This window comes from Aedes aegypti, chromosome 2 (genome assembly GCF_002204515.2).
Source record: "Aedes aegypti strain LVP_AGWG chromosome 2, AaegL5.0 Primary Assembly, whole genome shotgun sequence".
Taxonomy (NCBI): domain Eukaryota; kingdom Metazoa; phylum Arthropoda; class Insecta; order Diptera; family Culicidae; genus Aedes; species Aedes aegypti.
In genome coordinates, this window is record NC_035108.1 from 275,567,345 (window position 1) to 275,595,317 (window position 27,973).

The 27,973-nt window shown below is 36.7% G+C and overlaps 1 protein-coding gene and 1 long non-coding RNA gene across 3 annotated transcripts in view; one reads left to right on the top strand and one right to left on the bottom strand.

The window, feature by feature from the left end:
- Positions 1-27,973, bottom strand: part of LOC5572653 (protein decapentaplegic) — a 145,502-nt gene that overhangs the window by 22,997 nt on the left and 94,532 nt on the right. Inside the window, exon 1 of one of the 2 annotated variants that reach the window (XM_001654103.2) lies at positions 27,041-27,851. The exons of the other annotated variant lie outside the window; for it this stretch is intronic. The gene's annotated coding sequence lies outside the window, so the exon portion shown is untranslated. Of the gene's footprint in view, positions 1-27,040; positions 27,852-27,973 lie in introns of those variants that run through there. 2 annotated transcript variants of the gene reach the window in all.
- Positions 16,532-27,736, top strand: LOC110676604. Its single transcript, XR_002500555.1, has 2 exons — positions 16,532-16,697; positions 27,544-27,736. It is a non-coding gene; the product is annotated as an uncharacterized LOC110676604 (long non-coding RNA).

Genomic DNA, 27,973 nt, shown 5'->3' on the forward strand with positions numbered 1-27,973 from the left:
CCATATAAAAACTATCCAATTTTTTTTAAATACTATGGTTTAGCTCTTTGAATATTGTCTGTACTTTTTTTTGTCGTAAGTTCCTCTAGAAGGCGTCATGTGAAGGAAGGAAAAAGACCAAATTATTGAAGCAAGTAGAAACAACAGATGGAAAACGAACGATGTGATTATTTATTATCTTTTCTCTTTAGACACATAATTACAATTACAAGATAATTCAACCCTCTCTGATAAACAAAAGAAATCTCTAGAAGCTCCTTCGGAATATTATTTAGAAATTCCTTCCTTGACTTTTTGAATCCCCAGAATTCTGCCCTAAAGCTTCTAGAGAATCTGTCCTGAATTTGCGCAACAATTCAATCCCAGTAAATGGAGGCAGCCAATTGATGAATAATTTATAAATGAATGTGTAAGGAAGATCTGTATTTTTTATTTCTTTTTAAAATTATAAAATATTCTTCCTCCCTTCCCAGTTAAAAATAAAGTTCCTCTGCAAATTCCTCTACCGCTTTGTTGATTTCAGAAACTAAAGTATTGTTGGGGATTTTCAGCAAATGAAGATTCGAACGCAAGTGACATTTTAAAAACACTTTTCTTGGATAATTTTTGTATAATCTGTGGATTTGAAGCAGAATTTCCATTTAAAAACATGAACGCGATTTCTGATACAATTGGAAATATTTATGAAACCTGACACACTGAATTTGTATTACTTTATTTGAGAAAACTATTTGCAAGAAATTTTTAGCAGAACATTTTGCGAAATTTCTCAGTATGGGATTTTACAGAATCAATGTTTTTTTGGAGGTATGAATTTATTTACTTCGTCAATCAATAGTAGACTACACATTTGCTTAATTCTATGTTGTATTATATCTTAAGGAATTAAAATATTGTCTTAGCTTTGTTCGCGACATGGTCAGATCAATTTCTGTGCAATGCTGATTATAAAGAGACATCATTCGATTCATTGGGCCGAATTTTGCATAGTTAGTTCGATGATTATTTGATGCAAACAAATTCCGATTTTTTAACTGTCTAGCGGGCGTGTAGAAATTCAAACATGATTAAAGATTGGTGGAATCAATACGCTGCGATACAATATCATTGATAAATGAAATCATGGCTATTTCGCGACACTCATTTAAGGTTTGAATATCGATAAGCATGCATCGAGCCTCGTATGATGGCAGTGGAAACGTTGTCCAGCCTAATTTGCGTAAGGCATATAAAAGAAATTGCTTCTGTACTGATTCGATTCTATCACCATGTATTTTTATATGCGGAGACCACACAATACTACAATATTCTAGAACTGATCTTACATAAGCAATGTACAAGGTTTTAATCGTATATGGATCCCGAAAATTGTAGCTAAAACGCTTAATAAAGCTCAACATATTGGTTGCTTTATGGATAATCGTATTATAATGATCAGTAAAGGTAAGTTTAGAATCTAATATGACACCTAAATCTCTAATCTTATCGCACTTTTGAACAATTTGATTTCCTAAAGAGACAGTAATCTGTGGTGTATTCCGTTTTCTGCTTTATGTGATTAAATTACATTTTTTGACGTTTAATTGAAGTAAGCTTTTGCTACACCATTTATCAAATATACTTATTTCATTCAGATAAATGTCGCTATCTTTGTTGCTATTGATTTCCATATAAAGTTTCATATCGTCGGCATAAATCAGAATTTTAAGATGTTTAAGCACATATGAAATATCGGTAACAAATAATATAAATAACAATGGACCTAAATGCGAACCTTGGGGAACTCCTGATGTAACGTGAACAGGTTTAGACATTTTTCCCTCAAATCTAACTATTTGTTGGCGATCTGTTAAATAAGATTCAATCCAGTTGAGAAGTCTCATCGCAATTCCCATTTTATTGAGCTTGAAAATCAACATGGGAATGTCTAGTCTGTCAAATGCCTTACTAAAATCGGTGTAAAGTGCTTCGACGTGGTTACCTCTATCCATTGCATTCAAAGTGTAATTTACAAATTCCAAAAGGTTTGTTGTAGTAGAACGACCTTTATAGAAACCGTGTTGTGTATTCGTTATTCTATGTTTTATTTGGCTGAACACATTTTTATTTATAATTGATTCAAATAGTTTTGGAATGGATGAAATAATAGCAATTCCACGATAATATCGAACATCAGATTTTCTACCAGACTTGTAAATGGGTATGAGATACGATCTTTTCCATTCTTTTGGACATCTGCTCATTTCAAGTGACTTGTTGAATAGCCAAAATAATGGTGCTGTAAATTCATTAGCTAAGCTTTTCAGTAAAATAGGTGGGATTCCATCTGACCCTGATCCTTTGGTAGAATCTAAATTCTTCAGTCCTGTTAAAATGTCCTGTAAAAGTATTTGACTTACACCGATATCGTTTGTAAAATCAGGAAAACTAGAAAAATATTCAAAGTCACGATCTTTATCCGAAAAGTTAGTAAAAGTCTCTTGGAAAAAAGTAGCAAAAAGATTGCACATACCATCTGGATTATCAGCTGCTCTATCATCCAATGTCATTTTAGATGGAAAATTGTTAGACTTCATCTTCGATTTAGCATAATTGAAGAAATTCCTAGGGCAAGATTTTAAATCATTTTCTATTTTTGTGTTGTACTCTTCAAGCGCAGCGGATATTGCTTGATTAAGTTGGTTGACAATATACAAATAATTTTCTAAACTTTCTCGAGATTTTTGTTGCCTGTAAATTTTATGAGCCTTTTGCTTACGATTTTTTAAATTAGTTATTTGCTTATTAATCCAAACAGGGTTTTTCGACCCATTTCTACGACGTCTTCGCAATAAAGGAACTTCCATTTCACAGTGGGACGGATTGAGGTTTTAGGAGGAAAGATGGAACTCACGCTTTCAATTGTGATTTTACGTAAAAATGATGTTCTACAAAGTTGTTCCTATTATAAAAACAATTTTTTTGGTCGAAACGAAAATTAGGGTGGCCCTTTGTAAAAAAAGATAACTATCAAAACTTTTTAATTTTAAGGAATATTGATATAGTTTGTTCTACAAAGTTGAAGATCGGAAAATTTTAAGCTGATTTGACAAAAAAAATGTTTTTTCCTAGCTCGAAAATTGACCGCTTTAGAGCATTTTTCGCTATTGATGTAGGGTGGCCCATCAAAAATGGGTTTTTGTGTTTTATTTTTATTATTAAATTGAAATTTTCAAGTTTCTCAGCAAAACTGTCTTCCCATCACTTCCCAGTTAATTATAGATATAGCTAATGCATACAAATAGATACAAGAGTCTTTTCGTAATGAAAATTTCATTTACTTCCTTGGACATAAAGTATCATTTATACTTATACATACGATATACGAATGCAAAATTACAAATATGGCAAGAAAGCTTTTAGTTAATAATTGTTAAAGTGCTATTGAAAACAATAACTTGAAAAGTATGATCTGTTCCATTGGAAACGCAATACCAAAACAAATTTTGTTGATACAATTTTCAACTAATGAAAAGTTGCCGACATTTTCATAACAAAAAAAAAAATTTTTTATAAGTTTCTATAGTTGGGAAAACAAAGAGAATTGTGTTGGCATGACGATAGTGTTTGTCAGCCTAAATTGCAAACAAAAATCGTATTATTCTTCTACGGATCTGTTTGTTAATGATATGACTGATTCATATGCTATTAACCGTTAATAACAGATTTTAAAAAGCATCTCCCACATATATACTACAAGGTTCAATTTTCTGGCAAGGCTATCTCTAAACTATAGCCTTAATTAATCAAAACATATATACATGATCAAATAATGCACATATTTAAGGTGATTATAAAAGGAATCCAAACTTGTATTTTTCAAGTGCACAAGACGAGAGTATCTGACAATATTTCGCGTTGAAAACCAATCAAATTACTTGCTTGCTGGAGGTGACCATCGGGATACATTTTCAACACTTAGCGTTGTTTGGTTCTCAAGTCTTGTGCTCTTGAAAGTTTGCGGTGTGGCTTCGTTCTATAATCACCTTAAAGCCGAAAGATAATTATTGCCTCGCAAAAAAAAATCTTTTTATATGTCCCAGCTACATCTACATGCAAAAAACGTTGTTTTTCATAAAAAATGTTTATAACTATTCACCGTCAAAATTGTACAGGCCTCAAAATATGTATTTCAATCGGCTCTAAAGATGAAAGGGAAACAACTTGGCTGAGAAATTTGAAAAAAAAAATACAAAAACCTATTTTTGAAGGGCCACCTTACATCAATAGTGAAAAATGCTCTAAAGCGGTCAATTTTCGAGCTAGGAAAAAACTTTTTTTTGTCAAATCAGCTTAAAATTTTCCGATCTTCAACTTTGTAGAACAAACTATATCAATATTCCTTAAAATTAAAAAGTTTTGATGGTTATCTTTTTTTACAAAGGGCCACCCTAATTTTCGTTCCGACCAAAAAAATTGTTTTTATAATAGGAACAACTTTGTAGAACATCATTTTTACGTAAAATCACAATTGAAAGCGTGAGTTCCATCTTTCCTCCTAAAACCTCAATCCGTCCCACTGTGCATTTGAATAATTTCCGACAAAATTGAATAAAAATCCGTCACTGCGATTTCTAAATCTCCCTGGTTTTTCAAAACGGATTGCCAATCTATTCTATTTAATTTTTGTTTAATTCCGTCATAATTAGCGTTTTTATAATCAAAGAAATTCTCAAAGTCACAGTTGTCAGAATTGTGATTATTGTGAACAAAAATTGAGTACTCAATAGCTGTGTGAAATGCTTCATTTTTCCATAGTGGAGAAACAGATTCATTCACACAGAAATCATCCATAATGTTTGAGAATAAGGAGTCCAAATAACAGTTTTGCTGGTTTTTCACATGATTTATTTGATTTAAACCTAAAAATGCAGCTTTTTCAAAAATAAATTGTAATGATTCATTTTCACCGACAACCGGAAGCAGAATGCTTTCGTTTTCGGAATCACGAATAAAATCAGCATTACGCTGATTAAAGTCGCCATAGATATGCACTTTGAATTCTGGAGATAACTGGGATACAATTTCATCAGCAGTTTGAAAGAAAATTTCATATGATGATTTGCAAGCTTGGTCTGGCGGAAAATACACAGAAGCAAATATATGTGTTTCTCCGGCGATGTGTGCTTTCACCCACACATGTTCAAATTCTTTATGTTTTGATGAAATAATTAATTCTGAATTGAATTTAGTAGATATTGCGATGAGAACTCCACCACCAGACATTCTTTGGGTAAGGACCAAATCTCGGTCATCTCTGAATACATTAAAACTATTACCAAAAACTTCTTCACTTTAGGAGGAGCCGCAAGCGAAAATTTTCAACTCAATTTGTGGTTGTCCTTTGGGAGGAATTTGCTATGAAAGCATGAACAAATCTCACAATATTATAAGACTGATTTATAAGGAATTTGAAGCAAATAAATTAATCCCACCCCTCAATATTAGTTGACGAATTCGATTATACTAACATTACTCAAGGAATATCGAAGAGTGGCTTTCAAAAGTTCTTTTTGAAATTAGTTATACATGTTTTAGAATTTCTTAAGCATTTTAAACATAAACAGTTCTATTGAAAAACAAATAGTTTAGAGTTTAAGCTAAACTCATTGCTTAAATTTCAAATTTAACTATAAAATATTGACGCAAAATAAAAAAGTTTTTTTTTATTTATTCCCGTCAAAACCTATGGTCGATTTTGTTGAACTTTTTCACAGTAAAGAAGAAGAAGAAAACTTAGATCTGTTATGAATGAAGCCTTATATTCTGCAAAAAAAATTCTCGCATTTTATTGTCTAAGAAATTCCTTTTGTTAATTTGGCCATTTTTCAATATATCGGGCACTATACGAGTTGTAATAAATGTATGGATTTCTGTAGTAATATCTTATAAGGGAAATCATCATCATCGGACACCTCGAGCAGAGCATTCTCCAAAAAGATGGGAAATCATAATGCAGTGAATGTGTTGCTCTATGCTTAATTATTTAAAACAGCATTGAAGTTCTTAAACTAATGCTGCTAATGAGATGTACCCTTTTGCATGGATCTGAGAAGATTGACCATTACTTTTCTGTTATGCTGAGGATTGGCCTATTGGAGCTATTCTTATTATAGTCACAACATAGGCAGGATTCAGTTACTTGCAAAAGAAGAACGAAAGATAAAAACAGTGAAAACTAAACAGATGGGTACTTGTTGAAAGCCGCCAATGGCGAAAAAGCACATAATACACTGTGTAACACGCATAATGCGGAACCAAACATACCATACTTTTATTAAGCATCGGGCTTAAAATTTTACAATCACGACCAGCTTGGAGAATGCAGTTGCAACTCACTTTCACTTAAGTTTTAGGATAGTGTTTTTGAGGCCGAGAAAGTTATATGTGCCATCATTTTAAGATAGTAGTGTTTTATCCCTTAAAAATGATACCGTTGTGAGTTCATTTCTGTAATATCTATTCATATTCAGTCGACTATTAGAGGTCCATAATCATTCGTCCATTTTGCTATGTTTTGAAAAATGAAACATATTGTGAATAGGGCACTAATTTTATTGATAAAATCATTGTTTTCATTAAATAACACAACAGAGAGTGTTCTTGCAACCACTTTGGCAAATGTTCACGCTCAAAGAATGCCTATATCTTATTTAACCTTTGGGTCCAAATTTGAACCTTGACACTTTTGATCATGTTTGACGTTAACGTAGTCGACAAAAACGCCACAGGTACTAAAATTGGGCTTCAGGACCCTAATGTCCAATGAACTTTGCATCGACATTCGATTCACGTAATTTGAATCAATTTTGCATTTTTAATTTGAAGGGTTGCCTGGAGTATTACTATTTTAATGAACCCACATGGTACTATCTGACCTTACGCACCGAGCAATGACTTTTGCACCCGGGAAAAACAAAATTCTCACCAGGCAAAACCATTCCGGGGTCTCTAAAACAATGCCGACTCTATAATTTCAGCTCATTCGACCGAATACACACACCGAATTTGATGATTATCCTCTATGCTACCCCATGTGGCGATCGAAACGACTGTGAACACGATGCTCTCTTGTTTCTCTATCAAGTTCTTAAAAACCAAACCTACCTACCGGATAGAGATCACCTTCCCGCGCGCAACAACCACTTCGAACACCCCGAGAGAAGAAAAACACATAAATTATAACTTTAATAAGAGCTCACGTCACATGCTGTGCCGAGGAATATTTAAACATTATTAGAGGACCGTTGCAAACTAGAGCAACTTCGAAAAGGTGGAATGGCAGCTTTCGGAACGAACGGCTGTTTTGAAAACCCCACGCCCCGCGCATTCGATAGCCAGGGATCGAATGACGGAAATCGTTTGGTGAATAACGACAGAGAGCGCGATTGACACTTGACTGCCAAAGTTTGTGCGCAACCACAGCAACAACAGCAGGTCGGATCGTTGATCATAAACGATGCTGAACTGTGGTGGCAGCGAACTAGCACGTCCCGCCGCTTGCCGTATGTTGCTCGCATGTAGGTATTAAACCGCGTAGACAACGTGGCGGCGCGAAATCACACAATTTTGAGGCCTTCTTCGCGCACGCACCTCCACTACTGCGAGATGTCGTTTGACGTTGAACGGCGAAGCGGTGTGGGTAGACGATCAAGTCGCTTTCATCATTCCAACAGGCAGTAGCACATGAACTTTAGTGATCCGTCATCACGCGGTTAACCGGTCAACAGCCTTGCGAAGTTCGCGGTGACCTTCCAGTTGAACTCGCGTTCGAACACAACAAACTGTCGCACTGACCCTGAATCCAACTCTGGGAAACATCTCACACTCACAATCGAACCCGCACATGGCCGATCATTAGGAAAGGGATCAACTGACGAGGATCATAAAAGCGGTAGTAAAACACTTTTACCGTGCGGAGCTCACCCCGGAAAAGGACGACTCTTTAGTCTTTAGCCCGGAGCGACCCGATCGTTTGCCCGGGCCAGGGCGGCAATGAGGGAACTCGACAAAAACCGGAGGCGGGGAACTGAAGAGCGACCCGACAAGTGCCAGAGTCGAATAGTGCTGGCAGCGGGTACACATCCCGGGCAACGACGACGACGAGAGAGATTTCATTCTTCGGTGCGGTGGAAATCCCAACGTTCAAGTGATTGAGCGGAAAGTGCAGAAATAAGGGAGGACCGCTGGACGGCCCCCGAATTATTGTTGTTTCTAGAGCGATTCCTTCTCGAACGACTGGTAACAAAACAAATTTTGCATATTGTTGCTTCTTCGGTGGGGTTGTAAGGGATGGCCGAGGACGTGTATTGTGTGTGGTGTGTCCTGGGGTCAACTATTAGGAATAACGATGAGAACAGTAGTTTTTGATTGCTATATGGTTAATATGTGGTGATCACGTTCTGAGCTCGTGACGATGGGTTAAGCAGCTTGAGCTGATTTAGAATGACATAACTTCTTCTACTTTTAAGCGTTTCGCTTTTACCGGGGTAGATCTCGCTTCTCTACTTCAAAAGTTATTAGGCCTTTATCGTCAACTTAGTTTTTGTAACCGCAAAAATTTCAAACAGCGATAATTTTATTAATTTTTGATAATTTGCACCATATTTTCATAAATTCCCTAAAAAATCTTCAATATTTTAAATTTTTGTCAATATTGATCATTGATTATCTGATTTGGAAGATATTCAGATGTTTCTTTTAAGTCAAAAGACAAACAAATGTGGGCTTAACAATATCAGGTAATAAGGAACTCCTCTTAAGGTGATTATAGGGTTTATGGACAAAAGGTCGAAAGACAAAACGTCGAAAGGACAAAAGGTCGAAAATGATTTGCATGGTGGGAAATTTTTCCTTCTTTGAAAATAGATTTTCGACCTTTTGTCCCTCCTTTTTTGTTCTTCGACCTTTTGTCCTTTCGACCTTTTGTCTTTCGACCTTCTGTCCTTTCGACCTTTTGTCTTTCGACCTTTTGTCATAGATTCGATTATAGAACGAAGCCACACCTCAAATTTCCAGGGGCATAAGACTTGAGAACCAAACAGCGCGCTGCGTTGAAAATTCATACCATTGGTCTCCACCTGCAAGCAAGCAATTTGATTGATTTTCAAAGCGAACTGTTGCAGATTCTCCAGTCTTGTGCTCTTGAAAATTCAAACCTAAACAACCATACAAATCGGTTGAGTTGTCTCCAAGAAATCTGAAATTTACAAGATAAAGTCTTATTAGGATTCAAAGATCTTTATTCGGCCAGATTAGTACAGAAATGAAAATCTTTGTTATTCCAAAATGATTGCACCAATTTGCCTTTTTGTTTTCTAGCAACAGACTCTTATTAAAGTATTGTTTTGAACAACCAAACATATGAGCAAAATTTTGTATTCTGAGTTATGGCAACACGTTGGTCCCACAAGAAATTTCGGAATATTCCCTGATCCAGATGATTAAACTAACACAGATCCGCAAAATAGAAGAGTTTTTTGAGAACATGTGAAAAACTGGAGCAAAACTATTGAAACACAAAAAAAGTTATTGCAATTCAGAAACATTTTTGTTAAAAACACTGATACTGCTAGAGGAGGAATTAACTAAAAGATATCTTTGCCAACTGCCCATTCTTGCATTTCTATATCGTGTGGCAAGTGATAAGCTGAGAAACACGGTTCACAATATTTATAAGGTTATTATTTCCGAAAACTGACAGCTACTTGACGACGTCATTCCTATCTAGATCGACAATTTTTTTTTTGTTAATAATCTATTAATCCAGATCTTTAGCATATAAGTAAAAATCGTCAAAATTCAAGTAAACGTAATTAAAATTTCTAGGTGTTTTCCAATGATTTCACGTTTTAAAAAGTTGAATACCTAAATTAAGTTGTGTGTTGGCAAACAGCAATTGATTTTTTATATTCATGTTTTTTTTTCAAATTGGACAACAATTTTGACCAAAATAAGCTCATCTGATCATTGTGCACAACCCAAAAATTAAAAAAAGAAATCAAAGAAGGCAAGAAAACATACCAACTGTCAGTGAGCTGTCTCCTCTCTCTCAGGTGGTAAGGATACTGAAAAAAGGAGAAAACTTCCTAAAGTGGCGGGATTCAAACTCATCACCCTCAGCATGATCCAACTAGATAACTTTACTTAGAGCGCTATGACTGTGTGTGCCCGTCCTGCATCCTGAGAAGTGATTAGAGCCCGGATAGTCGTAGCAGTAAACGCACAGCAATTGAACAAGACCAAGCTAAGGGTCGTGGGTTCGAATCCCACCGGTCGAGAATCTTTTCGTAAAGGCTTCTCAGGACACAGAGTACTTCGTGCCTGCTACACGATAAACGGATGCAAAAATAGTCATTTGGCAAAGAATGCTTTCCGTTTCAACTACCAGTTGGAGCATAACGCCAAAAGAGCAGAAGGAGAGAAGCATTTGTTTTGTTTTTATTGGGATTTCTGGAATAAAAGAGATATATCCAAGAATCATCGCAGAACTGCCCCCAGTTTATTTTTTTTTTTTTGCAAAAAATATCAGTAATTATTTATCAGTATATTTTCCTGAAAGTTCAGCCAGGGATTCTTCCAGTATTTTTTGATTGAATTGCTTAGCAGATACCTTTTTCATATTTTTTTTCCTTAAACCTTTTTTTCCAATAAATGTTTAAGTGTTTCCTGATAGAATGACAATGGTTTCCAGGCATTTTTTGAAAGTTTTCTTCTGTATGCATTACGCGACGGATTTCTCAATTATTATTATTGTTTTTATATGGGCGATTTTCAGCCCACGACTGGTTCAAGAAAAAAAGCTCTGAAGGTAACTACAAACCCTTCTACCGGCAGCATCAACTTTTTACCACAAAAAAAAAATATTTTGATCGCGATAATTTTCATGTTTTTCATTGTTTTTGCACCATATCCATACAAGCTTTCAAAAAACTCTTCTATTTTTAGAATCTGTTTCTGTTTTGATCATCGTTCATCTTGATTCGAAGATATTCCAAAATTCCTTGGGAGACCGACGCATAGTCATAACCGATCATAACACTCGTAATTATCTCAGGCTACAGGTTTTCTCTCACATTCGTTTACTCGCATTTCAAAACTATGCTTTGATTAGAGTCTTTTGTGAAAAAATTAATCAAATCGGTGCAGCTGTTTGTAATGCAATTAATGAGCTTTTATGGTTTTGGTACCACTTCGGCCTCAACAAGATCATGATAACTTAAAAAAACATCATATTTAAACTTTTAAATTTCTCGGAGACAACTTAACCATTTTGTACGATTTTTTCAGAGCAGCTCCTTATTACTTGTTATTGTACAGCCCACATTTTTTTCTGATAAATTGAGTTAAAAATAAAATGGCGGTCTAGGACATTTTAAATGGGAAGTGTCGGTCCTCCAAGGAATACCGGAATATCTTCAAAGCCAGACGACCTATGGTCAATACCAATTCAGATTTGAAAAATAGAATAGTTGTTTGACAACTTGTGAAAAAATGGTGCAAAAATATTGAAAACCAAAAAAGTTATCGCGATTCAATTATTTTTTTGGAATAAAAAATGAAACTGCCGGTACAGGGGTTAAGGGCAGCAGCCGATTACAGAGTTGTTACAGAGTACAACTTGAAATTTTCTTACTTACAGTTAAATCTAGTTTTGGAATTTGAAACGGATAGGTTTATCGAAAAGAATTGCTGTCAGAGTACCTTAAATACATTTAAATCCGTGTTATATACTGACGGGGTTGATAGTCCTATGGCTACCTTTTATGCTTCCTAAGCAGAAGGTCATGGGTTCGATCCCAGGCCCGTGGTCCCTTTCCTCGTACTATGTAGTTGTATCTTTCACTTGCTTCTATCTATCTTCCACTCTTATTATATCACAGTTGATCTATCCACAGATTATAGCATTTGCTAGAACCAGAGACAAAAAAAAACGTTTCCCTACGCTTCCATTCTTCCATAGGTGGTTTGCTAACCAAACAGCAAGCTTATCTGCCATAAATTTACCACCCCATACACCTTTCCGCATAAACTGACGTAGATGCAGGAGTATTTCTGATCTACTATGGTAGCCAGTCTAGTGCATCATCGATTCCTCCCCCTTCCCTCATTGGTCAGCATTCTGACGTGGCAGGCGCCATTGTTGCCTAAAAATAGTATATTCCCAGTACTTATACACTAAGGGTGTCTCTTAGTCCCAAGCAGTCATTTGGTTGGTTCCTTGTAATAGCGCAGCTGATCAAGCGATACTGGAGTAGTAGCCAAGCTCAAGCTCAAGCTCATTTAAATACGAGTTAGATGCTGTCGAAAATTCTTGCGTCCTTCAGAAAACACGACTCGCATTGTCGACGAAACCTGGTTGCTTCTCCGCTCATGTCATGGGATATTCCGCTTTGTCCGGTACTTAATCTGGAAAGAACAACCTGCTTCCTCCGAGTCGGCAAATCTTCAAATGGATTAGTAGTGTTTTTGACCTTGCGGCAGAATAGTGTTTGTTCGCTTCGCCATTCTTGAGACCAAGCGTCCCCGATTCGTATTTTAATCCACGTCCTAACGTCATCTCATGTCATCTCCAGACTATTTTGACCGCCTTTTAGTTTCCAGTAATAGCGCAATGACCCGGAACCCACCTGATAGTCACGTCGATCTTACTTTTATCCCTTGTATGGATGTTTGTTTGTTGGTGACTTGATCGCCTCCAGGACACTGGCTGGATATGTTGCAATCAGAATCGGTTTGTCGCCTGGTGAGATAACTGCCTTATGAATTGCCACTGCCTCAGCCGAGAACACTGAACAAGCATTTGGAAAACTGAAGCATAGTTGAATTTTTTCATTCAGTACTCCTGGGCCGACCCTGACTCCATGTTTTGAGCCGTCGATGAATCTGATTTCATGATCTCTATAGGTGATCTTTCACTCTCTCAGGTGTGTGTCGATGATTGGAGTTACAGATATGAATTTGTCTGAAAACTCAGTGCTGTGCAAAAAACATGTGTGTCTCCAAAGTTGATTGTGCTTCTCCCATAGGCCTTTTTTACAAGACGTTCCAAATCAGCTGATCGGGAAGCTCTTTGACAGTTCTTCTATGGAGATGAAAGTCCCGTGTTAGCACCGGTCCTCCACAGATGTAAACAAATGCATAGATGGACCTGTCACATGAAAAGGCCTATTCTTTGCGAGTAAACTCAATGCAAGATGCAAGAGACAAAGCAGAGCACAATCTCTACTCTTTCAATCTCTTTCGAGTCAGCACAAATATTCACTCTATGAAAATTTCAGCAAGGTGTGCTTTGGAAATGGACAAACTTAAATGAGCGCTCTACAAAAATTTCCAGCTGCGAATCTTGATATAATTGGTAAAGTGAAAAACATAAGATGGTAATAAATAACGTTCATCCTGTTTAAGACTTTTGACAGTCACGTATTAGAGAAATTAGTTCAAGTGGAATTTTTGACTCGTGTACAAAACGCAAAGAGTAAAAATGAGACAATTCGACACCACGCAGTTCAAAGCACATTCCGAGTCAGCACTGCCAGGGTGCAGTGCAGAAAAATTACTCGTGCACGTCTCTTTCGAATTCAATGTGCTGTCTCGCAGCAGCGCGTGTAGCGCTGAAAGAGATTAGAGCCGCACCCAATCCCCATTCTCCGCTGAGATATCAAATCCTGTCTTTTTGATCCATTTTTCCACGGCCGATACTGCTGCCTGTAGTTTCCTCCTTGTACTTCTCGGGTATTTTCCACTCGTTAAGAGAAGAATATCATCGGCGTATACTGGTATAATAACTCCTTTAGGGAGCACAAGGAACACATCAGTCAGACAGATCCCTCTGGTACCCCTGTTTCCTCCTTTGCAATTTTGGAGCAGTGCCTCTCGCCCGACCAACCAGTCTTCATAATTCTTTATAGGTCTTTGATCAACGATGGCGATCGCTAACGGTTCAAAACGAATCTATATTGATCGCTATCGAAAATCACTAACTGGTTGACCGGGCGACCAAAACTTGGAAACTCCGTCCGTTCAAAAAGTTGCCTGAGGTGCCTCATTTTGTAAGTTTTTGTAAGATTGCTGGATTTCAGGCTCTGTTTTTGGCCTTTGCTTGATTTAACGAGGTCATTTCAACATGCTCGTTGTTTTTATTCATCTCAAAAAGTACTAAGCACTTATTTCTTCAAATTTTAAGTTTATGTCAATTATTGATATTAGTCATAAAAATCACTCTTGATAAATCGTTACTGCTTTCGAACTCTCTGAAAACAGCAATAGTGAAAAATATGAATGAAGTTTTTATTTTTTGTTTGAAGTGCTGGGAAAATTTCATTTTAAAGCCACGGATGCCCTCTTTAGCCATTCAGCTGCACAGACCGCAACTTAACACTAGACAAAAGACAAGCATGCTCCAATGACGCATTCCTGACGAAAAGCTTCGATGGCTGGAGTGGGAATTGAACTCACACCCCATTACACGATGCACTTTACTGCCTGACGACACTTACCGCACTGCCAAGAAGCCTGCTACTTAGATTAAACCCCCAAACTGTTTTATTTTTTTCTAAAATTAAGGTAACTGTCTTTCAATTTGCGTCGTATATTATTATGTGAATCCGATTGCTCAAAATTCTCCCATTTTTTCTATGAACCGTTATATGGTGCGTTCCAGAACAACATTACTCTTTAGCAGAACCTTTCTCCAACAAATGAAGAATTCTAAATAATTTAAAATACTCCAAGTTATTTTTCTCCGTGCCAATATAAAATTGTGCACATCGAACCCGGTAGCAAAGCTCATCCGGCGTCACTCTGGTTGTCTCGTCAAGTCCTTGAAATCCTTTTCTTTAGAAACCTACATTTCTTCCTCCACCTTCTCTCGGGAACCCACGCCGAAGCTCGTTGATCTCGACCAATATAAACATTTTAACACATTTTACAGCCAATCCATCTGTTTTTGCATCTCAACCGGGCGCTACCTGTCGGGCCTATTAGCTTTTTTTTAGTTCTGCCCTTAGCACTTGTTGTTGTTGCACCTTAGCTGCCTACGAAGAATCCGTTGAAATCCGAGTGGCAGCTGCAATTGCAGCACCTCTATCGGACAATGCATTGGCACCAGCCAGCGATCAATAAACAAATAATCATTATCATTGGGATCAAACCGGCTCTCGACAGTTCTCATCCATCACATCCAACGCCGGGTAATAAAAACGAGAACGGCGTGGAACGTGCTAAATTCGAGCTTGCTGACATTCCTTGAGCCGAACCCGTTTTTTAATAAATATTTTTGGGTAATGCTTATACTAAAACAAATACCTACTCTTAAATAACCATTTGTTTTTCTCTTTCAATACCGGTATCGGCTCTTGAGTTTTTTTTTTTTTCAAAATTGAAAACAAATATTTTTTAAATATTTGCAAAGTAGAGAGTCCAGAATTTGAAGCTATCCGTAATATTATTCAAAACGGTATGACTTTATAACCGGTGCTGACTTAGAATATTCCATTCTCTGAAAATGCAAAACTCCTCCACGTCGCATGCGTTGAGGGAACCTGAACCGCCTTGGCGCCAATTTCCACGCTGGCTACCCTCTAATAGAGAGCCAACCTGGGTGTCACATTCGCACAGGTTTATTTATAGCTCGGCAGGCACCGGTTTTTTTTTTTCGATGGAAAAATAAATGGAGCAAAGCTCCACGCCACGCTGCTGGTTTGAAATTCATTAGAATCGATTGAATGACTCTCGATCGGAGCACGCGTTTGGCGGCGTATGATAAATGAGTTTCCGATGGTAATGAAGGTGATGATGGCAGTGTTGCTGGCTAGAGGCAATAACAGTCAAGCAGTGACGCCATATTTAATTCTGTGTGGTGAATTTGACAAAACGTTGTTATATGTAAGGTACACCGGGGCAAGTTGAAACGGCTGGGGTAAGATGAAATGGCAAGGTATCACAGTGAAATTTTATAATTATGAGAAATTTAAGTACAGAAGCATTAAGTTAACAGATGAAGCTAACTTTTACAGAAGAAAAACGTGGTAAAATCTATTGCTATCATTTTCAAAACTTCGCATTTCATCTTACCCCACCCGTTTCAACTTGCCCCGGTGTACCTTATGCCATTTATTTAAAAAATATACAATATGTATCAATTTTCAGGAATATGTAAACAATTCTGTATGAAAAACAACTAAAAATTCTGTGTGATGACAGAAAAAATCTGTTTACGCGGAGGCGTCACTTTTGGATTGGCTGATTGTAAAACAATGTCGATGGGGGTGTAAAAAATGAATTGCCATCACACAGCCCGAACCCGAGGTGGGACTCTTTGACAACCCGTCTGGCGACGCTGGAATTTTACAAGGGTGGCTTGGTTATACCTATACGAAAAAAAAGCGTTGGAAGTCGCCTGTTTGAGCAAGTGGCTTTGGCACTTGTCTGGATGGGTTGACAATTGGATTCCTTGTTGGGTTTGTAATGAGATGACGGTACAATGGTTTTTTCGAATTGGGCATTGGGAGTTCAGTTGGTATTAGGATTCGGTGCGGAAAACGTTGAATTTCACGAAACGATGGACACGGACTGGTATCAAATCATCATGTTTTTGGTATTTGCACTGCTGTGGTATCCTTTGAAGTCTGTCCTGAGGAAGGTTTGCCTGCAGTAAGGTACGTTTACCATTGATTGTAAGACGCGTAGTTGGAATTAGAACATTTTTTATAATCCACTTGAAAGGTTTCTACGAAAGAACAAAGACAAGGAACACGCAATTAGTTTTTTAAGCGTTATTAGATATAAATTTTCAAAAAATCTGATGATTTTTGAAAACTTATATCTAATAACGCGTAAAAAACTAATTGCGTGCTTTTTGTATTTGCTTTGTTTATAAAAAACAGAAAGTTTGTATCATAAGTCGATTTTTAACTGTTGAACCGCTCTAAAACGAATGATTAGAGGTGTAAAAGGCTTCCAGAGTTATGGGAAACATATCCTGAAGATTGTGAAGATTGATAGCTTCTACTATTTTAATTCAAGAAGTGTGACATTGACAATTCTTGCCAGCACCACCGAGCACGAGATGTGTACAATAAAAGTGGTTTTCATATAAGCTTGGGACCGCTCTTAGTTATGTTATTAAGTTATATTGAGTCAAGTGATGCTATCTGCTAAATTGCATTAATGATCAGTTTTGTTTTAATTATCTACTCAGTGGTTCCCAACCTTTTTGAAGCTGCGACCCCTTTGAAGTTTTCCAAACATTCCGCAGACCCCTTAAAATGGAAATTCTTGACATCAGAGTTTATGGAAGGATCTCATAAAAAAAACAACAGATATCCTGAAATCTATCACAGATAATGTAAGAACTCTGCTATGATTAACCAATAGGCACGCTAAGAATCTAGTCACCAGTCTACCAAATATCTTTCAATGGAGCTGGTAAGGAACTCAAAAAATGATTTCACCAAAGTAAAATGAAAGTTTCTTGTAGGTCAGGTAGTTGGTAAGTTTTCAACTTCCGGTTACAGTTTGTCAAAGGTATTTACAACAGGATGACGTAGATTTTTTTGACGATCATCAAAATAGGTGTCCACAAGATTTGAACTCTGTTAACAGATTTAATAGAATTCCGCCAATCGGCATTAGGTGAAAATTTCGAATTTCTTCAAAAACCATTTTCTCCAAGTAGTTTCAATAGGAATCTTGCATAATTATTATAAAAATTATAATTTGTCAAGTATAGAGCTGTGAACTAGGAATTTTCTGTAGCAACTTCTAGGAATGGTGTTCGTTGAATTTTCAAATTTGAGCTGGACAAATATTTGAGAACTAAAATAAGACTTTCAATTTCTTATTTGTGTATATAAAAAAAATGTAACTAAATAAAAGCAATCTTTGAACAATGTCCCAATTCAGGACCGAAACGTTGGAACGAGTAGAATTTATTCAAATTCAATTTGTGCCTGACGTGCTGTGAAAAGTTTATTCAAATTGGTGCATTAATAACGGTGCCTACAAAATTTTGCAATTTTGTATAGAATATCAAAAAAAATGCAACTGTATTATCCAATACTGTATGTATTTAATATATTGAAAATTCAAACTTAAACTAATAATGCACAGATTCTAGAAAATAGGTGGAATAAGAGATTCGTAAAAAAAAACAGCGATGACAAGAAACATTGCGTTATCTACTTATAATGTAACACTGTAGAAGGGCTTGACTGAAGCGTTATACGGCTTAAAAAATAGGATCCTAAAACCGTGTCTAAATTTAAGTACCAAATGCTTTAGCTTAGTGAAGGTTCAAATTCGAACCACTATTTTAAATTAAAGTTTATCTTCGATACAGCAAAGTTGTTCAGAAGCTTGAAATCAATGTTTGGCAGCAATTGTCGCTATGTGGCGCTAGTGTGTATGCAATTTGGTCAAATTCCAGTATTCTTTGCCTCATGATCCTGAACACCTAGAAAGTTCGTGTCTTCTGCAAAGTTGTTAATTAGCTTAAAATCAATTTGAATCAGTTACACGCATACTAGCGCCACGTAGTATTGATTTGATTTTCTTTATTATAGAGGCTTTCAGCCTTAGGCGGGTTCACCTCTTACACGTAGCATTAAAATTGATAATCAAACAGTACTGCCTCAAATTGTTTCCAAATTTCTGAACAACCTTGCTGAAAACGCGAACTTTCTAGGTGGTAGGAATCATGAGCTAGAGCTAGAATGTAACCAAATTACATGCAAGTTAGCGCCACGTAGCGGCAAAAAAACGCATTTCAAATTTCATCTAATAAACGTGATAAGGCTTCTGAACAACTTTACTCAAGACCGCAACTTTGCAGAAAGTGAGGATTCCGAGATACTGCATAATTAAAATTATAGTTTTTAGGTTATGCTAAACTTTTTGAGGAGTGTTGCAATATTAAACTGGGGTGTTGCAATACTAGGTGATTCGATTTTATACTTATGGTGGGTAGTGCATGTTTTTTAATTGAGCCGGAAATCTAAGGGAGCATCGGCATTTACGTTATCTAAAAATAAAAAAAAAAATCTCTTGCCAATTGGGTAATGACGCTCAACTCCTTTTTGATGGTAAGCCAGGTGAATATCACACCATTTCCCACAACAAGTCGTCCGTATACCTCATATTAAACTTGTTTTTAAGAAAATTTCTATTAAAATCCAAAGCGAGTAAGAGGTATTTTTTAGGGTAGGTGGTTATAGTAGTTCCATATTTCACCATACGCGATAATTTGATTGTTTTTACAGGTCGTTTTTTTGGATTTTAGCGGTTGGATGTATATTAATGTTAAAACATTCAAAAAGATTAAAAATGTGAAAATTATCAAAATATTACATATTATAACCGATTCTTTAACATTGGCGGAGCCCATCTTAGGTTCATACAAGATTACTCATAAAATCATTAGCGTATATCAATTAAAATCTTTGATAAAGTTACCATAGCTGAAATAAACAAAGATTTTTAATTTGCTGCCGTCGGCGAATGAACGTTCAAATTAAGATAGATTATTCACCCAACTGCCCTAGCTGCCTTGGGTATCCCAAATATTTAAAACATAAATTTTTAACCATGGTTGATAGACTCACACTCAAATCTCAATCAATGAGCACTCCCGTGAGAAGTAACTCATTGGAGATGAAAACCGAATGTTGTTTTTGCGTTAGAAAGAATTACTATAATTCTACCAATCTAACGACAAATCATTGCTTTCTGTTAGAAAACTGTGAAAACACGAAGCAATAAGTCAAACAGATGAGCCAATTCATCCATGATTTTTTGACTGCTGAGTTGCGTGATTGACAACTCACACATGAAAACTATCAGTCGTGAGTTATACAAGTTTGAGTTTTTCATAACATCATAAGATCAGTATTTGGGTAATATTTCCATGATCGGAAGATTTAAAATATTCTATTGGTAGATTTTTTGCCCTATATTTTGAATGCTGAAATCATTGGCGTAGCCAGAGGGGAGCAGAGAGGGGCCGTTACCCCTCCCCCTCCGGCTGGACGAAAAATTGCGTCATGATAAAACTCTTTAAGAATTCTTAAATTCATTGAAGCCGGAATGTTTTTTTCAGAGATATTACTTGCAATCATAAACAAAGATTATTCTAAGAATACTCAACGGATCTTGCTAGGAATCTGCAAAAGATTATCAGTATTCTCAAATCTCCAGTATTATCGATAATTTTTGCCAAAATGTCACTCAAAATAAATCCATTTGGGAAGGAAAGGAGATAGATTCATCAAAAAGTCTATCGAGGGGTTTCTTTAGATATTCCTCCATTTTGCCAAATTTTCCTATTGATTTTTCATTATACTAAGAAACTATAAGAATTGTTCAATGAATTCTATAAAATGTTTCCAATACTTCCTCAAGATTTTCCTAATGACTCCACATAATATTCTTAGATGTATTTTCTTCAACAACTGAAGTGAGTTACTTAATTAAGTAATGCAATCATTTGAACGAAGATCCCTTCGAAACGTTTTATGATCCTTCAAATGATTTTTCTCAGTATTCGTCTTATAATTCTACTAATTACATATTATTCACGAATTATTTTCAAGTTTTCCCGGTTGAACTCGTTCCAAGGATAGCAATTGAAATTAAGTTTAATATTGACCATATTTTTAAGATGATTCCTAGCGATTATTTATTTAGAAATGTAGCAAATTGCTCCTTTTTAATCATCAACAACTCCATGAATGATTTCTGACTCATACATTTTGTGATTAAATGGTTCGCCATTTCACCAAAATAATGTCCATAAATAACCTAGAAAAATCTCTAGAGAACACAGTGTTCCTGCTTGAATTACTCTGACAATTAATTGAGCTATTCTTTAGGTGGCATCTTTTAAACTTATCCAGAAATTCTTTCTAGCACTCTCTTCACGATGTTGAATTTTCTCTTGAATGTTTTAATGGTTTTACATTCGGGTTCATTCTGGAAATTCTCGATGCATCACATCTAAACAGTTCAACTCAAAAAAGTTAATGTAAGAATTTCCCTTAGGGCTTCTCAACGATAACACGAGAAATTTTTGCAGTCTTATTTAAAAAAAATCCTCGCGAAATTATTGGAGGGATTTTAAGAATTTTATTTTTTTCAGCTTTTTTAAGTTTTGTTTAGGTTTTTGTTTATTTGAAACGGTTCGTTGAAAAACTCTGTGATTTTTTTCTAGGAGTTCTTGTAAAAGTTTATGTAGAAAAAATAGCATACTTAAATTAATTTTAACAAGAGCTTCTAAGCAAGTTTCTGTTGGAAACCTGGAGGACTTCACCTTTGAGGTTTATCACTGTGTTAATTCTGAAAGATTGCAAGAAGAAAGTCCTAAATGAACTCCCAAAGATGTTCTCAGATGTAACTTCGGACTAACGTTAGAATGTACTCTAGGATACATTTCCGAGAGAATCTCATGAGAAATTACTCATGAAAGAGATCCACTGGAGTAAAATATCCTCCCAGACAACCAGAAGTCGCACAAAAATTATTCATGAAATAACTCGTTTATTCATACAAATTACACCAAACCCGATGGAAAAATACGATGGATGAAATCGTCAAATTGATGAGATCCCTCGTATAAAACGCTTTTTTTTTAGTTCATTTGTAAATTTTATCTCGTATCGTACACTTGTACAAAGTAAGTCGAATCAATCCGTAGCAGCTGTCAAATCAACATTTGTTATCATAAGTGAAGTCGCATAAAATCACAGATTTGTTCGGAAGAAAATTTATACACTCGCATTGTATGCCATTTTTCATCTCATAATATATGCACGTACATCGTCTCTACTTTTGTACAGTCACCCCACAGTTATGGATAGCACACAGATATGGATCAGAATTGGATTAAAATGGGAATATTTCATCATATACAGGTGCAATTTTGCCAAACACATTTTACTTACGTTAATCATAAATCTATATAGCATCGCAATCAATCATAATATGCTGAAATATTTTTTTTTCGTCCGTAGGAAATAAAATGTCAACCGTAATCCCAGAAGCGTTGATTCATAACTGTGGGGTATTGAAACCCATGCCACAGTTATGAATCAATGATAAGACGATTCCAAAAGAAACGCCATAACGTATGCTATCACTAACACACCATTCGTTTACTTTGCAGTTAAATTGCTTTTATAGTGTTCTGATCCATAATATGAGTCGATTTGATCCATAATAGGGATCTGCCTCTTCCACTGATCCACATCTGTGGGGTGGACATCGTTTGGAATTTCTATTGAAATCGTCACTTTTTGGTAAACATCCGCGAATTTTGAGCTGTATTCACAAAAACAACTATATTCTGCAGTATCAGGAAGGTAATTTCAATGTGTACAGCGTCACCATGTTTTTTAATCATATATTGTTCTGAAAAATGACCCTTAGTTGATCCATAACTGTGGGGTAACTGTACAGAGAAGATTTTTTCGCGACATCTTATACGTGAAATTTTGCACATGTAAGCCTCACATAACGCAAAGAGTGATTTCTTTATACGTACATTTTGCTTGTCTGGGCTTAAAACACATATGAGTTTGAATAGATATTCTTTAAAACAGCGGTTTTTACATCGTGCTCCGCGGAGCACTTGGTGCTCCGCGAAGCCTTGGCAGATGCTCCGCGACAGTTTTGAAATTTTATACCGTATTTTTGCTTTAAAATACGTTTTTTGTTATACTACACCAAGCCATATCGAGAATTTCCAAGAGTAAAATTTAGAAGAACAAAACTGATCACGATGAAAATTTGTTCGATAAGTAATTCGTTGGTTGCGATCAATCAATAGAATTTTCATCAATCAATCAAGTATCATCAATCAATGAATCAATCAAGTAGAGTATTTTGAAAATTTCTGGGTGTGAAAGTTTTGATAGGATGCTTTTCCTCGTCGACATCGATAAAACTTGAAGTTTTGACACCGCGATACAAAATTAGAAATATTTCACGAGCTTCATAAATATTATGAATATTTTCGAGAAAAGGTTTAAAAAAAATGTCGCTACAGAAACTTGCTCAGTTTTTCGATATAACAACTAAAGTCAGAAAATTTCCTAACAAAAGCAATTCTGCCATTTTTTAGGCCATATTTTTTGAAATATTTGACGAAAAACCTAATATAGTTTCATTTAGGTGCTTAATTGTCATAGTTTAACCTTGAAGTTGAAAAAGTTTGCTCAATCAAATAAATCAAATCTTTTCAGATAAGGATTGGAAGGAAAAAAGGCAAAGTGGTGTGTATGCGACATTTTGGTCGGTTTTGGGTTAAGTATACTTGGAAGGCACTCTGTGCTCGTGGCCACTACTGTGCCGGAATCAGTTAATATGTAGCTTCTTTATCGATACAGATCTATTTTTAACTTATCTATATTTACATCAACTTTCACTCTCTCCTACTCTTTTACTCTCACACCGACCAGGTAGGAGAGAGCTTTGCTGTTAGTGAGGCTAGCTGCCTGCGAAGAGAATCAGTTTGTCTCAGTCACCATCTGATACTGACGGAGGATGGATGTGCTCCCCAAAGCACGGTCCTCCGTGCGGTGTCTTCTGGTGGCTGGACCGTTTTTTTGTGTGGAGGGACTGGGAATTGAATCCATGACCTTCCGCTTATGAAGCGAAAGCGTAACCTCAAGGCTACGGACCCCCCTTTCGAATAGTATTATTATGTATAATTCGTAGAAGTTTTGTTTGTTTTTTTTTGGTTCCCATACAAATTGTAACGGTACAAATATTGCTAAAAAAAACTTCAAACTCGTTTTTTTTTAATTCAGGCTTTTGTCACTTTCAACCCTTGGCTTTTAACCCCCTAAATTAAAATTTGAAACTAAATTATGATATAATGACCAACATAAGTCGTACTTCACGATTTTCGTAAGATTTATAGGGTCAATTTAGACGCATACAGAAATCCAGATTTCAAACAGGGTGATGATGAAGAACAGGTGCTCCGCGAAAAAATTTTATTTCAAAAAGTGCTCCGCGAGGCAAAATGGCTGAAAACGCCTGCTTTAAAAATATTGCAACGATTCCTGAAAAATACCACATGAGCGATATATACAAATCCTAAAAAAATTCAGGGTATGATTTCTAAATAAATTCAATACTGAAAATTTTTTAAGAATATTTTGTACAATTGCTGGAAAATTTCAAAACTGGTCCCTGAACTAGTTTATGGAGGAAAAAAAAAAAAATGCCTGAAACAAGTCATGAAGTTGCTCCATCAATACCTCTGATGGGGTACTTGGAGGTTTTTGTACCTAGAATAGTCTCGAAGAAATTATTAGAGGATGGTTGCAAAAGTTACTGGACATACTTTAAGGTTCTTAAAGACTTTTTCAAATCTTCCCAACTCTCAAAGAACCCGATATTTTCTCGAGAAATTTACTCAAGCCGCATGTTGAACTCCACTTTAACCAATGTAATACAAGGAAAAGATGTTATGGCTCATGGAAAAGTTCAGAATATCTAGTTAACCACCAACAAAAAAAATGCAAAAGGAGTAAAAAAATGTCATATTTTGTGAAATTAGCAAAAAACAGCTTTGAGGTTGCTCGCCTCTCCCAATCCTGGCTATGCACATGGCTGAAATACGTCGAAAACCGATGTTTTTAATGGTTTTAAGACTGAAGAACAGCTGAAAAGAGAAAAATTGATCCATTCAAATTCTGCATGCAAGTTCAAGAAAATAACTCTTGCATGTACAAAAACAGCCAAAATCGTCGGAAAAACGTGTTCATATAAATAAATCCTTATATTTTTAAAGGAATCCAGGCAAAGAGGAGGCAGGTTTTGAATCAATGTTAATTTTATTGCAGTACAATTATAAGACCGTTACGTCACTTGTATATTACATTTGAGATAAAAAATCCAAGGTATACTCTATATTTAAAAATGAGACATTTTATCTGGTGAAAAGTTGAAGGCAACCCACCAATTATTTTTGCTGAAAAAAAGTAGAGTCCATGGCTTCCAAAGTTCCTTAAGAATTCCTATTGTCACTTTGAAAGAAATTCCTAAAATCAGTCCGATTTTGATATCAGTGGTCGATCGAACCGAAAAAAGTGGTAGCATTTGAATGATTTGCAGTTCAGCTACTAAACAATAACGAAAATACCTTTAAATTCTTGCCCTCCCTCGAAAAATAATTGTATTCTCTAATCTCGGCCAAACCCTGAGTTTTACAGTGTCTTAAATTCAAAATTGCACAATAAGAAGCAGTCATAGTTTTATTCATAAAACAAATTCGTTAAATTCGGCTCTGTTATGCCTGACGGCGCTTGAGCCCTATAAACAGAGAGTAAATAAAAAAGTTATCGTTGTTGAAGCATCGAGTTTTGAACCGCATAATTAAAATGCAACATGTGACCATCAATAATTACATAATTACATTGGCGGATTTCAGAGCATCATTCACAAAATGGCAGGCCAATCTTTAATATTATGCAATTGATAATACTCGTATACGGGACAAGATGCTTTAGATTTCTATGTTTCTACTTGCCATGCCTAATGTTATCCTTCTTTTTAGATCGAGTACCGGAGAATTTGGCCCATATTGTCGTAATTTGACAATCTGTTGTAGCGTAATGGAGTAGTGTTCTAGATTGCGGCAGTAATGTGACATTCCAATTTCAAACGTATATGGATATAAATTTATACAAAAAAATAAAATTTAATTAAAGTTAAGGATGCGAGAAATAGTATTCAGAAAATATACTTAGAAATAAATTCTTTGAACAGCGGACCGGCATGAGTACTCTTATGTTTCTGTTTTCAACAGTTGTCTTATGTAGTCTAATCACCTATCAATCTCTACAGTTAATGAAAGGCGTGGTCGGTTCTGTTATCAACGATTGATTGTACATTGAACGTAAGATATTCGCCCAAATGAATAGAAATAGGCTAGGCTCGTTTAATTACGGAATACGAACTACGAAATATATGATCTATCAGTTGAACGTTGATCGATTCTTCGAAAATAAGCTCCCAGAAAAATCCACTGGCTGGCGCTTGTTAACTAAAACTGTGATGGAATGTGGCGCTTACGTCCCGTCACCAGATTGCGACGGTACATTCCGGTAGGCAATGATCCATTGCTATTCAGTGACGCAAACGCGTCTTATTCTAAGAGTGCTCACGCAAATCTTGTTCCTAACGATTCCCACGTTCATCCCGTATCTTCTTGTATCCATAATATAAGGACCAGCACCAGTCACGTGCGTCAACGCGGTTCCCGAGGGCCATTTCCCCCGAAAATGGTGCACCGCGCGAGTTCACAGGTCACGTACCCCTCGTTCCGCACTGGCTGGAGCGCCGGATTTCTCACGATCTTATCACATCCAGAGAAGAAACGGCTGCCCTTTTTTTCGCAAATTCTCACTGTGTGACATGGCGCTTGCAAAATCCCGACGCAGTTACCGAGCTGAACTGGGCTTAGCTGAGCAGAGTGCAACCGATGTGGTGGTTCGGAAATAATGTGGTCATTTGGTACGGCACAAAGAAAGGTATGAAGAACTTTCAGCAACAAAGGATCTGCGCCACAAGATCTCTCGAGAATGGGATGCATAAAGTAAAACACACTCATCAAGAGGGGACGGGAACGCCAACCGGAGCGGACGCAAAGAAGGACAAAGATCTTAACTTTTAGATAAGTGGTTCTTAATGGTTTTCCAGGCAAAATGAAGATGGACGCCTGCTGCAAGATGCACACAACGCAAAAAGTCAATCGAGAGGATCATCCGGCTGCCTAGCGAGATATCCTGCGCCGTTCTGGTCCGTAGATTTATGCGAGGGAGTATTTGGGCTTAGAAGGTGCCGAAAAAAGGTGAACTCTGTTATCTAGCCGTGCCGATCGAAGAGGCCTCGATCGCCATCGGTGGCATTGCTCTAGTCGGTTGAAAACGCGTCGGGAAGAACTCTGGATGGTCCAATCATTTCTTCGATGTGATTGTTTGGGTGAAGGGTCTCTTACCTTTGCTTCCAATAGCTGCCCGGTTTGATAATTGCTTCCTGTTTTGTTTCGTTCGGTTGAGAGTTTGCGGTGAAACTTGGGCGTAGAGAGAAACGCTCGAGAGGTTGTAAAATCAACTCCTGTCCGCCAAGAATGTCGACGAAGGGAACTGCTACGGACGACCGTAGAGGAAGGTTCGTTTCCGCCGAAAGTGTGTTCGATTGAAGTTTTCTAGTTTATAGCACTGCTGTAATTGTCTTCTTCTGCTGCTGCTGCTTCTGTTCACAACGACGGTCTTCTGGTTGCTTGAGGCTCGGGTTGACTTCCGCATCTAAGCGTTGACTCAACGTGAGAAGATGTAACGCCGCAGGATCAACACCGAATCTGTGCATGCTCTTGTTGATCAACGCAAAAAATCACTGTTTATTTCACTCTATCACTGTTTGCCTTTGCATCAGCTATGTTTTGAAACGATTAATCGATCACTCATATTTTTATCTTTTCTTTATAATTATTCTTTTCAGATCACATTCACTCACTACCATGCGGCTCGACGACACATTTGGATGACCCAATTCGGCCAGGTACACAACGTTCACCCCCTCGCAATGAGAGAGCAGCTCTTCAACAAAAACCTTGTTCCAAATATACAGCGATTAACAAACGTAGTAATCCGTTTCCTCGCGGAACACAAATAAAACCTGCCTTAAGCCTTAATTGACACCTTTTCTTTTCGTCTCACTCTTGCACTTTATCTCGATCATAGCCTGTTAAGAGGATTTGCACAGCGAAACTTTTCCATGAACGATCACCGCAGATTCAGACGATCAACTGAAAAGTGTCTACCTCCGCGAACCAAACTTAACTGCCTGCCAAGTGTTCAGAGGCGAGTGCCCCGATCTTAAGGGTAAGATCAGTGAGTGACCGCACTCTCTCTCACTCTCTTCACAGACC